Below are 14160 nucleotides of genomic sequence, written 5' to 3'. Positions count from 1 at the left end.
CCTGTTGAAAAGGAGAGGGTTAGTAAAAGCAAGACACAGATCGGAAAAGAGCCCATAGCGGAGACTTAGAGAGGGGAAGAGGGACAGATAGAGACCAGCACTCTCCAGTCAGCTTTCTAATAAATGATTAAAAAAATATATATATATATCCACTAATAGTTTGTGTGTGTGAGTGTGTATATATATAGGGAGTTTTGAAGCAAGGGGGAGGAAATGGGTCAAAGTAGGTTTTCTTGATCCGTGATCTTGGGAAAAGCTGTTTACGTCGTGATGTCGGCTGCTTCTGGGGCCTGGGTTTTGGCCCTCGAAATCCTTAGTTTAAGGTCACCTGTGGGGATTATCTCCCAGTTGTCTTGAGAGCGATGTTCTGGGTCTATTTTGGTGTGGCTCGCATGGATCCAGGAAGATTTTTCCTTTATTTTGATGGCAGTGCAGGTCGTCAGTAAGACTTCATAAGGTCCTTCCCAGCGAGGTAACAGTGCGTGTTTTCTTCTAAAGACCTTGATGTACACCCGGTCTCCTGGTCGAAAGGGATGGCAAGGCTTGTCAGAAGGTGGTGGCCATGCCTCTTTCACCTGTTGACGATATGCTTCAAGTATACTAGTTAATTTTTGTATATAACAAGTCATAGCATCAAATTGTTCACTTAAGTTCCCATAATATTCATTTAATCCAGGAATTGAAGGTTTAGAGACGCCAGTAGGCATCGGACGTCCAAAAACTATTTCAAAAGGAGTCAGTCCATGCCTTCTATTTGGAGTATTTTGAATCTTCATAAGGGCCAAGGGCAGAGCCTCTGGCCATTTAAGTCCAGTTTCTTGACAGACTTTTCCTAGAGTTCTTTTTATATCTAGATTTTTACGTTCCACTTGCCCTGATGACTTAGGGTGATATGGGGTATGAAATTTTAATGAATATCCCAGAGTTTTTGCAAGCAAGTGGTTTATCTCTGCTGTAAAATGAGTTCCTTGGTCTGATTCAATCCATAAAGGAACGCCAAAGCGAGGAATAACTTCAGTTATTAATTTCTTTACCACTGTTGTGGCATCTGCATGTCTGGTCGGATAGCATTCAGTCCATCCACTAAATGTGCAGACAATAACCAAACAGTGAGAGTAACCTAAAGCTGAAGGCAAGTCTATAAAATCCATTTGGAGTGCCGCAAAAGGCAGCGTGGGCCTGGGAGGACTTCCTGGATCACACCGATTTCTCCCAGAGACTTGGTAAGATTTGCAAGTTGTGCACTGGGAGGTGATTTGGTCAGAAATTTTATGGATGCCAGGGCAAAACCAGTTGTCTTTTAGTTCCTTAACTATCCCCCGTTTGTACATATGTCCCATTTGGTGGGAGATAAGTGCAAGCCAAAAAGTCAAAAGAAAAGGAGCTACTGGAAGTCCATTTGGTCCAATGTCTAATCCATCTGATAATTGTTTGGCACCCTTTTGTATCCAATTGTCTTTTTCAGATTGTGGGGCATTTGTCTGATAGTTAATAACATCAGTCAGGGATAAAGGCAGGTTTAAGAATTGGGTGGAAAACGGATAAGGGGTCCATAGTGAGCTGCATGTTTAGCAGCTCTGTCAGCCCTGTCATTCCCTAAAGATATGACATCAGTCTCCTTAGTATGGGCTGAACAATGAACAATGGCAATTTTTGAAGGAAGGTGAATAGCTTGTAATAAGGCTGCAATTAAGTGTCCATTAGCAATAGGAGTTCTTGCAGAAGTTAAGAATCCATGGGATTTCCAAATTGTGCCAACAGCATGGCAGACTCCAAAAGCATATTTGTGTAAACGAAAGAAAAACAAGGTTAATGGTTAGAGCAAATTGTAAACCAGTTTTTGAGTTCAGAGGACAGCCAGTGAAGAAGAATTTTAGATGTCAGCGTCAAAGTATCTTTTGCAGTTTAAAATGTCTCTGATGGTGTCGTCAGGTCATCTCTTAAGTTTATATCAAGTTCATCAGCTTCAGTTTGTAAGGCTTCAGGAAAAAGGGCAGGTTCAGTTCTCAGTGATTTCAAATGAAAATGATGGAAAAAATCAAAAACGTTAGTTTGGACATCTGTAGCCAGATATTTCAGGAGACTAGAAGAAATCAGGATCCAGTCCAGTCAACAGATATAAAACAAAAACCTCAAAAGACAACAAAACTAGGATCTAATATCCGCAAATTTATACTGAAATAGTTTTTACTGAAATATAATTTTTCTCTCTAAAATCACCCTCATTTTTATTAAGATAGCAAAATTAAAACTAGTTTGCAAAATAAGTCTAGTTCCAGTAGAGTTGGCTCAATTATTTACATAAGTACAGCAAGAATAGCAGTTGATCACATAGGCTCTTTTAAATCTGCTTTGCTGGAACTTTTTATAAGGAATCTCAGATTGAACTTTAAAGGTCTTTCGAGGCCAGGAAAGCCAAGCCAAGGATTTTGTCATCAGACTTTGCCTGTAATATCTATAGATTTGGGTGAATCCCTCTCTTCCGAGGTTCCCCCCAAATATTTCGAGGTTCCTTGTACCTGCCAGATAAGTGACATTCTTTACTTATCCTGGTAAGTGCTGCTTGGAACATAAGGTACCAGGCCAATATTTCCACGTGGCTTTATTCCATAAAGTCCAATCTTCATTCCTCAAAAGCTGTATGGGTATATCGCAAATATGATGTTCCAGTCACAACCTTGGTAATATAACCCGTGTTTCCAATTGTGTCCTGTTATAAGGAGAACAGATTCTTATTGAACTTATGCAAATAACTATATTGCCATGAAAACAACAATACTCACTCATTAAGAGTTTCCAAATCCTGGAGGGATCAGGTAGAGAGAAAAAGGTAAATATTTCAATTTTGCTTACAAAAGTATCATTTACCAAATTGTTATGTCATAGCTAGCTCAGGAGAAAAGAGAAAAAGTTTTCCTTAAATCTGAAAAAACAAAACATTAAAAATTCAGCAATACTTCAAATGAAAAATTATAAAAATTATAATCAGTTCATTCAGTCCTGTGTAATCCATTCTTGATCCCAATCTCTTGTTAGCAGCTTCATGAAGTTATCAGTCTCTCCATCAGATTTCTGTAATTTCTTACCAAGTTCAGTTTTATGATCAGAAAGTTTATCAGAAGCCTGTACTTCAGTGTAAATGTCAGAGTCCTTTCTATGAATTTTTCTGAAGTTGAAACATTTTGCAAAAGCATTAGAGCAAAGAAATAAGTCTGTAAACAACAAGACCTCAAAATGGCAATTGACAAGGAAATTTGGTTAATTTTGTGACATACAACACTTTAAAATAATAATAACCAGAATTATGACTGATAACCAGGACAGATCAGAATTTCAGAAATGTTATACAATTTTAAAACACCTATGTCAATAACATTTGCCCACATAATAGCACCTAAGCAGGCTTATCATCACTTGTCTGACAATGCTTTCCATGTAATTGAACATATTGAATAAGCCTAATAAGTTTAGTATCTTTCCCCTTATAGGAAGAGAGCAAATTTCTTTGAGAAGTTCCAGGGCCCTTTGAAAATTCTCAAAGAAATAAAAGTTAAAAAAAAGACTTTAAGATATGAATTTTGGGGGAGCTTGTCAAAAATATAAACAATCAAAGCAAACAGAGCATTAACAGTCCAAAAGCCTTAATAGAGAGACCTCAGTCTTTTGAACGTAGGAAATTATTTTAACAGTTTTTTTTTTTTCTGTCTTTTAGGTAGACTTACTCAAAGGTAAAGAAAAATCTTTTGTAACCTCTTTATCAAGTTTAAGCAAATTATCCTTTTAAGAGACAGAAGACCAAATTTTAATTTTGCACCAGCTTACTTCTGCTATTAAAACTCATTTACTTAATTAAATTCATTTCAATCTTAGCCAACTTGACCATGCATAAAACTCCTTTTCCAGAATTCCTCTTCCACAAACATTCTATAACTTTCTTTTTACATTCAGAATTTGTCCCATGTCTTTTTTTTCCCTCCTAGTACTTGAGGACAAATTTATCTTTCTTAACCAAACAAAATATTTCCATTCTTTGTACCTTTATACATCTTACTTTCCTTGTACACAGACATATTTTTCTTAATTTTTTTAGTAGCTTCAATCACATATATTAATTAGAAATTTTAACCCTTAGAAACCTTAATTTGTAAGTAAAAACTAAGTAAACAATTGTAAACTTTCTTTTACATTAGTATCTTGTGGCTTGGAAAATTTATAAACACTTCATAACTTCTAGAAACACATTACTTTATAGTACAATCTTTTAATAAAACACATGTTTACCAATAGACCCAAAATACCTTTTAGTTTTCCTGTAATGAAAAGCCAAAAGTAGACAAATGTACATTTAGCAATCAATGTCTAATATCTTATCTTATTTGGAAATAATGACACTCAGAGAATTTTTATCATAAAACTTAGCAAAACTCTCAAGTTTTAAGTCACCAAAAAGAGTTTGGAAGCTGTAACCACCATAACACATAATTATTGTTTAAAGTTCATCCAACATTCATCTTTTTCACAACTATTTAGTTACTTATTCCCAATAATTATATTTAGATTGCCTATAAGACTTCATAAGACATTAGATAAAATTAGCCATCATTTAAATTACTATTTTTGTTAACCAGTTCTGTAATAGAAATAACATCAGTTTTTTTTTCTACAAAATTTCATGTAAATTTCGTCACCTCTTATACCTTTAAACATAATTATCATTAAGATTTTTATCAATAGGTCTTGGTCTTCTAATTTTGGACAAGAGAAGCATTCCCAGTCAGACATTTTAAAACATACTCAGGCAAAGTTGATGTAACCTCTTTGTATAAAATTAGCTCAAACATTCCAACCTTTATAATCTTATCAACACTTACACTTTTACATGTTCTCAATTCAATTGTAACCTGAGTCAAGGTCTTAAGACTAGTCAAATTTTTCCCTTCTTTTTTTTTGGCCTTAATTCTTAGGTACCAATTAAGCAATTATGTGAGAGCTCTCAAAACATTTTTTTCCCCCAATTTAGAAGTTTTTCCAATTCAAAGGATCCGTCGTCTGGCCATTGACGAGTAGGATCTTCATTTGTATATTTATTTCAATAGTGACTCGAACCAACAAGCCTTTTTAAGGAAAGACCCGGAGGTAACTTTCCACGCTTAGAATAAATCTTTCCCATGGACGCAAGAGCCGTCCCTGGTGAGGGCGCAGATGATGCAGCCCCCATGATCCACAGAATTCACTCCCAAAGATATTCAGACTCCCCTGAGAGCTTGGCACAGCCGGACAGAGACAGTTCGGAAGCCCAGTCTACTCGACTGGCCACCAAGGTGTACCCCGGTAAATGCACCTTCCGTATGGTGGAGACCAAGGAGAATATTCTCACTGGTCACAAAGCCAAGTTTTCTCAGGACACAGAACAAGACAGAAGGAAAAAACCTCATCCGGTTTTTTCTTTTTCTTATGTGCACAATGACAGCTTTAGCCAAGCCTTAGGTCTCTTGGAGCCAGAATAATACCTAGCGGGGGAGATGCCGCGGGGTCGGGGACTGTGTGCTTTACAGAGTACCTCATCGTTGCACAGACATTTTCTTGCAGTTGGCGGGGGACCTGTGTCATCTACCCCGTTCCGTGACCCAACTTATCCTGACACAGGAGTCTTCTGAAAGTGGCGAGCGCCCTAGTGGCTCTTAACTGCTCGACCTGCGCCCACCAAATTTGCGGCCTTTTTGGCTTCCAAGATGCCCTTGGCAATGACCTTCACTTCATGTGCATAATAACCCACAGCAAAGTTTGTAGACGCCGGTCTGGTGAGACCCGCAAACTCACCAGTCTGTGGGGCCGGCCTGGACAGCAGGCTTATAGGGCCTATGCCTGCGTCCTACCCTATGGTATTTCCTTCTTATGACAAAAGACACAGACAAAAGAGAAAAACAGAGACTATCTCTGGGAGGAAAAGGGATCAAGATCAAAAACCAAGAGTACTCTACCAAATTTAAACCAAGAGTCACTAAAAGCCCAAGAAACTAGTTTCCCAAATATTTTCTCCTGCCAATCTAAATTTAGAAAGAGAAAAAAATTCTCACCATTTCCTTCCGCCGGACTCCGCAGACAGAGATTCCGGGAGGCTGACGTGGTAAGAAGTCTTACCTTTTTGCTGGCTTTCGTCAGGCGTTCCCGTATCTCACCATCTGCAGTAGTCCAGGGAGAAGGCAGGTCTTCCAGCCAGAGAAGGCAACTTGCCAGCCAGTGTGGCTCCTGGCGACTACGCCAAAACTGTCGGGGGAAGAGGGAGAATCCCCCTCTGCCCTTTTCCTTAAGGTTCTTATGGCTGGCCAAATAATTAACAACACAGAGTAGCAGGAGAAAATAATACCAAGTTTAATAACATGTATACATGGGAGAAATTCAGAAATGAGCAACTCGTCCCTCTGTCTAAGCTGCTTGCTTAAGTATTGCAGCAAAGGCGAAGGAACGTGTTGGGGGTGGGTAGTGGCCTGGGACTTCAGAGGGCAGAAGGACAATTCTTTTCAGGGTCATCTATTGATAATTTGGTCAGGGAGTTTTTTTTTATAAAAGGGGCTTGGTGCCCCTCCCATTGTAACATCTATTTTACATTATCTTTATAGCCATCATGATAGAAGATCTGTTCCAGGAATGAGCCACCATGTCAGATTCTTTAGGCAGTTAGTGGGGGGGTCAAATGTCCTTATTGTCTTCAGCTCGAAATAATCCGCATACCAGAGTGGTGCTTCCTGGGGCAGCTTGCCCTGAGCACCATCAACCCCAAACGCACACCTGCCCTGGGAAACTCCAAAGTCTAATCCATGCCACATGTTACCTCCCCACCTTGAGACGGGGACCATGTTTCTTCTCTCTTTCACACAGGAGAGAACCAAAGCACAGAGAGGTTGAGTGAGTGTCTGCAGGATGCACAGCCATTCGGGAGTCACACTCAGGTCTCACTTTAAAACACAGACACCAGTCACCACCATTCTGTTTCCTCCACGTTTGTGTTGACGGACAACATTTATTTATACACTCAGGTGTCCTAAGTGTCCCCTGATCCCCCAGGTCGCCTGACCCTCTCCCTCCTCAGTCCTTTCACACCAACGTCCCAGCCTGAGGGCTGGACAAAGACAGGCTGGCTCTGTCTCCTCAGCACCATCCCAGAGTTATAAAGAGGCCCCGACACTGCAAGGATCTCGTCGCTGTCTTGACATAAGTACAGCCATGTTTGGCCGCTCCATTGACCTACAGCCACCAGCACAAAAAAAAATATAAAAGCTGCTTTCTGCGTGGTGGAAACTGGCCCTTCTCCCACGGAGGGAGTTGCAAGTTATAGCATTTCAAGGCTCTTGGAGCGTCGTAACACGGGATGGACTGGCCATCTGTGCCGGGCTAAGACAATAACCAAAGAAAACAATGCACGTACACAACTGCTGGGCTGGGACGCTAGCCAAGGGGCTCAGTGCACGTACGCCACTGATAACTGTTTTGTGCATGGGAACACTAGATGCTTGCTCTGTAAACTCTGTAACTGCTTATATAAACTGCTGGAAGCTGAGACCTGGGGAGAGTTCCACCTGTGGAAGGGACACCTTGCCCAGGACGTGTGATCCTTGCCCAGCCGCGTCGATTGACAGGGCTCTCCCGGCAGTGGGGCGTGGATGTTGTGAGTAACTGATTTGATGTGAAGTAATTGATTTGATATGAAGTAATTGATTTAATATATTCTCTTTTCGGTCAACCTGGTGTTTCTCTTTCCGGTTGATTTGTGTCATTTTCTCTTCAGCCGATGTGGGTGTTTTTCCTTTCCAGTCGGGCTGATGTTTTTTCCCTTCTAATACTTGACCTATCTAGATCTGTTTGCAGACTATCACCTTTACTATCCTCTATATAATAAAATATACCTTCGATCCATTTGTTTGGAGTGGAAAGTGTCTTTTACGTCTCCGATCGAATCCCCGAACCTCTCATAACAGTCGCCCCTGACGTCTCCCTCTCTGTCCCTCTCTTTGTCCTGTCCATCTCCATGTCCTGCTGGCTCTGCCTCCAGAACACCTCAAGTCCATCTATCTCCGTGGCCAGCCACAGTCCCTCCCTCTGATGAGCAGAGCACCCTCCTGGTTCATCCCTCTGCTGCCATGCCAGCCCATTCACTATTTTCTTTCTTTGTAAAGTTTTTCTAACATTTTGATTTCACCCAAGAAATCCAAATACTACCATTTCAAAATCTAATCCACATCACAATGATGAACAATATCTACTACGTCCTCTGCTTCATTCTGAGTTTTGAAGTCTAGTGTGTGTTTCTCTGTTGCTGCACATCTCTGCTTGAAAGTTACATGTGACCAGATATACGTGAAGTGTGTTAAGATTCCCTGTGATTTATGGTTGCCACAGAAGTTTCGAGCAGCCAAGTTGTCCAAACACACCTTGAAGCGTTCCCACAACTGAATCAAGTCTCAGTTTTCAGAACTGAATTTTTCACTCGTTCGAATGGAGTCAAACACAGAATCCCACCCCATTACTGCCGAGCCTCGACCACCGGGGGTGGCTCCCCGGTTGCCTACGCCTCCACCTCTGTGGGACTCCACGGTCCAGCTTTTGGTGATTGTGAATGCAGCTGCTATAAACTTTTGCATTCATGTTTTTCTCAACACAAGTCCTTTTTTAGAGGTCACGTATCTCAGAGTGGGAAAGCTGGGTTGAACAGTAAGTATTTGATCATAAAAGAAACTGAGAAGCTTTTCCTAGTGGATATGCCAGTCTGCGCTCCACCAGCAGCGGCGAGCGTCCCAGCGGCTCGGCGCTCTCTGCGGCCCTTGGTGTGGTCAGTCATTGTCACTGCAGCCGCTCTGAGGCTGTGTCGTGGTATCTCACAGTCAGTGCATTTCATTTGTGTGCCCCTCAGGGGTAGGGACGTGGGACACCTTTTCAAGTGTTTCCTTATGTGGACAGATTACTGGGACCCCTCTCCCTGGTCTAAAAGGTGAATCTAGCAAACAAACTGAATAGGCTTTAAATCAGTACAATAATCCGTGCTGTCCTGTGAGGCAGCCACGCAGGCCATCTTCAGCCTGTGTCAAATGACCTCGCAACCCCTCGTCTCATGACTGAGAAGCCAGCTGGACAGACCCACAGCAGGGAGAGATAACAGGCACCTCGCTATCACATTTCCCAGCTGCATTTCTTAGAATTAAGGGAATAATTAACGACCCTGGTCCCTGCCTCCCTCCGCACATAGATAACGCCAGCATCCCTGAACTTGTCTGATGTATAACCAAGGAATTCTTGTTTATGTTGCCTTAATGTATAATCTAGAGAAAAGCCCAGACGTACTGTATCCCCCCCTTTTTTTAAATCTAGTTGTAAGCATTTTTTCCTCTTCCCTGCACGTACACTGTCCTGTGAAGAGATATACGCTGCACTTAGACTCCCCCCCTCGGAGCAGGTCCATCAGAGCCTCTGCTGGACTATTTCCTGGAGTTTGAACTCAGGCTGGTTATTGAATAAACTCCTTCACTAATATCACCTGGTATTTCAGTCACACTTAGAAGTGAAGTATCTGTTCAAGTCTTTTTTTAATGTGGAAATTTTAATTTTTTAATAAAAATTTTATGTCTTTAAGGTGCATGACAGGATGATTTGATAGACATACACATAGTGAAATGATTCTTACAGTCAAGCTAATTAACGTACCTCCTCACACGGTTCCCATTTTGTGTGTGTGATGAGAGCACCTGAAATCCACTCGCCCAGCACATTTCCGGGACTCTCCACAGTGTTATTAACTGTCGGCATCGAGCTGCACATTAGACCTCCAGACCAGTTCCTCCACGTGACTGCAGCTTTGCGCCCGGTGACCAACATCTCCCCCTCCCCCACGTCCCGGCCCTGGTCACACCGTCCACTCTCTGCTGCTGTGTGTGTGACTTTTTTAGATTCCACATATAAGTGAATCGGGTGATCTTTTTCTTTCTGTGTCTGGCTTATTTCACTTAGCATAATGTCCTCCAGGTTCATCCATGTTGCCTCCAATGGAAGGACCTCTTTCTTTTTTAAAACTGAAGAATATTCCATGGTATCTATATCCTACTCTTTCTTTATTCATTCATCTGTCTATGGACACTTAGGTTGTTCAAGTCTTTTGCCTGTTTTCTGACTGGGTCATTTGTCTTTATCCATTTGTCTTTGTCTCTATCCAGAGGTGTTTTACTTCCTATCTCATTGCTAATTTTACCAGTAAGGAAACTGAGGCACAGAGAGGTTAAGTGACTTGACTGAGAATGCACAGCTGACAGCTGGAAGAGCCAGAAAACAGGAACCCAGGCCATCTCATAGGCAGGAGGGACGGCAGAGAGGCCCTCACCCCTTCAGACCGACCTTTAAAAACACACAGTCGGGGGCCAGCCCAGTGGCATAGTGATCAAGTTTGCGAGCTCCACTTTGGTGGCCCAGGGTCTGTGGGTTCGGATCCCAGGCAAGGACCTACACACCGCCCATCAGGCCATGCTGTGGCAGTGTCCCACATACAAAAAATCAAGGAAGATTGGCACAGATTTTAGCTTAGGGCCAATCTTCCTCAAAGAAAAGAATGTACAGTCATTCCACGTTCTGAGAAACAGCTCCAGACAATGTCCTGAAACCTGATCATTCAAGGATCTCCAAATGGCCTGGCTCATACCCGCTTCAGGGCCTTTGTACCTGCTGTTCCTGCAGCCAGGAAAGTCCTTCCCCCAGACATTCTCCTTCTCATCATTCAGGGTCTCAGCTCCAATATCATTGCTGCAGAGGGCCATTTCCAGATCATGCTAACGAAAAGACCATGCTCCCTTATTCGCAATTCTCCCTAGAACAGATTATTCTCTGAAGCCACGCCTTTGGTTTGTAAATTTACTTATTAATTGTCTCTTCTTTCCAGGAGAATTTAAGCTCCGTGAGGTCAGGTGGCTTGTCTGTGCTGGGCCAGGCTTCTGCCCCCACGTCCAGTGTCAGTGCCGTCTCTCACCACTCTGGTCTCTGAACCCCTGAGCATTTTCTCTTCTCCATGCTCTCTCATTCTACTGCCCTGCAGAAGAGACAAACAACACATACTTGCAGAATGAAATAATGAAAATAGAAAAAGTGAGGTCTGGGAATGGATTGTTTTTTAAAAATTGGCAACCAACACTTTAGAATCATGCAAATCATCTTCTCCTGAGAACACAAATGCTGTTTCTGCTCTAATTCTTATCCTTCTCTGGTTCCAGGAGAAATTCCCTGCACAATATCAGGTTAGTGAGAGAAGGTTTTCTGCAGCCCCCAGCAATGAGACGGGGTGCAATAGCCAGCCCCCAAGATGGTCCCCTATGACCCTGGCCAACTGGTGTCCAGGCCCTTCTAGTCCCACCCACACTGAAGAGGGCTGCACAACCAAGAGGAGATGGCAGAAATGACCATGTGTGACCTCTGAGGCTGGCTTGTGGCTTCTGCCTTGCTCTCCCTTGGGCCGCCTGCTCTGGGGGAATCCAGCCGCCATGTTGGAGAGGCCATGTGGGGAGGAGCTGAGGCCTCCTGCCTCCAGCCAGCAGTGACTCACCAGCCACGTGCGTGCGCAATCTTGGAGGTGATCCTCTAGCCCAGTCGAGCTTTCAGATGACCACAGCCCTCTCCAACACGTTGACCAAAATCTTAAGAGAGACCCTGAGCCGTGACCATCCAGCTGAGCCACTTCCAAATTCCTTACCCACAGAAAGTGAGATGATAAATTTTATTGTTGGTTGGAGCCACTATGTTTTGAGGTGTTTCGTTACGCAGCTGTGAGTAACTAACACATCAGGCTATCTCCAGAACCTCCAACATTGCTCTTCCAAGCCCTCAAACAAGTCCGCACAGTTATTGGAATAAAAGGCAAAGTCCTCCCAATGACCTGTGTGACCTTACGTGAGCTGAATCCCTGCTACCTCTCTCCTTTCACCTCCTACCCTTCTCCCCCACACGTCCAAGAACACTGGGCATGCTGCCTCTGGGGGGCTTGGCTTTGCCGTTCCCTCAGCCTGGAGCCCCTTCTCTTAGATACCCTCACTTCCACCTCCCTCACTTCCTTCAGGACTCTGTTTAAATTCCCACTCCCCAGAGAGACCTGTCCCTCCTCCTCCCCTCTATCCCTTCGCCTTAGCCTGTTCTTCTCCCCAGCCCTAATCAGGACCTGACATGGCTTGCATTTATTCACGTTTGTTTTCTCTCTCCTCTCACTAGATTATAAGATACGAGGAGGCGTGGAGACTGCCCCTTTGCTTTACTGCTAATGCAATAACAGCCTGAGCAGTGCCCAGCATGCTCAAAAATTATTTGGCTGAGGGGCCAGCCTGGTGATGCAAGTGGTTAAGTGCGCGCACTCCACTGTGGCGGCCCGGGGTTCGCTGGTTCAGATCCTGGGTGCGCGCTGACACACTGCTTGGTAAGCCATGCTGTGGCGGCGTCCCATATAAAGTGGAGGAAGATGGGCACGGATGTTAGCCCAGGGCTGGTCTTCCTCAGCCAAAAAAAAAAAAAAGAGGAGGATTGGCAGATGTTAGCACAGGGCTAATCTTCCTCACACACACAAAAAATTATTTGGCTGAATGTTGTAGATTACAGAAGGCCACAAATTCCTGGCTGCTCAACAAGTTTCTTGAATAGAGGCTTTGTGACCCATTTTTGGCCGACTGAATGTGACAGAAGTGACACTGTGTGACTTCAGCTGGGCCTCAAGAGACCTCACAGCTTTCTCTCCACTTTGTTGGAGCCCTGAGACCACCATGCTGTGAGGAAGCCTCATCTAGTCTAGTGGAGGATAGGAACCAAGCCCCCGCTGAAAGCCAGCACCGCCACTACACAGGGAAAGGAAGCCATCTTGGACCTTCCTCCCCAATGATCCTCCGGCCAAATAAGGCCACACAAGAGGGTCCATGCAAAATCTAGTCACAAAACCACTAGCCAACCCGTAGAATTGTGAGAAATGATGGGTTGTTGGTTTTATATGCCGTGAAGTTGGGGACAGCTTGTTACACAGCAAGAGATAACTGATGCACTCAATAAATAGCTTCCTTCATCTATCCTTGTCCCCTCCAGTCCATCTCCACACAGCAGCCAGAATGTTCTCTTTGTTGACATCAATAATCCATAACCAACCTATAAATGAAAATTGGAGTGAGTTTATTATGAGCCAAATTTGAGGACCATATAGCCTGGGGCCTTCCTTCCCCAAGGAAGGAAGGGCACTAAAGAAGTGGGGTGTACAGAGTGGTTATATACCACCAAAGAGCATGTATCACATATGATTGGAATGTCTCTTTTACACAGTCACCAGATTGCCTAGCTTGCCTAGCTTGCCTAGCTGGCACAGTGATTCACACAGCAGTTGATGAACACAGCAGGTAGCAGGTCTGTGGTCTCCAGCTGGGTGGTCACAGCAGGTCAGCAATAAATCCCTAGCCTAGAGAGAGATGGGTATCCTTAAGAAAATGCTGATGCAGGGGAAGTTACTTTATCTTAAGGGCATTTGTTCTTGTCTTTGGGACATAGTGAATGATTAAAGCAGGTATACAACGCATGCTCAAAGGCCATGTCTGGCCCTTTTGACAAAACAAGGTCAGGCAGAATAGTTTTACACCAAATGGCTTCCTCATATACTCCAATATATCCTATTGCTTTCCATTTATTTATCATCTTGGAAGACACACCTGCTGATGTCACCTCCCATCTCACTCAAAGCAGTTCAAAGGCTCCCTGTTGCTTTTAGGATAAAGGCAAACAGCCAGAGATGGTGAGGCTTTGCACGCCTCAGCCTCTCCCATTGTGTCCACCCTCATCACTTTCCACTCCACACCCCAGACCCTCTGGAAGGTAATCAGTTCACTAAAGCCTCCATATTCCCTCCTGCCATGGTGCATTTGCACATGCTGTTCCTCTGCCTGGAATGCTCTTCCCCGCATGCACACCTAGTAACACTGGGGCAACCTTGAGATAAGCTCCAACATCACTTCCATGGGAAAGTCCTCCTTGATTTCTCTAAGACAGACCATCCTGCTACAACCTGTCACAGCTCTGGGCACCTTTCCTCCGTTAACACTTACCACGGGCTGTCATTTTTTTGATACACATCTGTATAGTCAGAGTTCACCAGAGAAACGAAACCACTAT

This window comes from Ceratotherium simum, chromosome 33, assembly GCF_057802395.1.
Source record: "Ceratotherium simum simum isolate JZ-2026a chromosome 33, ASM5780239v1, whole genome shotgun sequence".
NCBI classification, from domain to species: Eukaryota; Metazoa; Chordata; class Mammalia; order Perissodactyla; family Rhinocerotidae; genus Ceratotherium; species Ceratotherium simum.
This window is presented reverse-complemented; position numbering follows the sequence as displayed.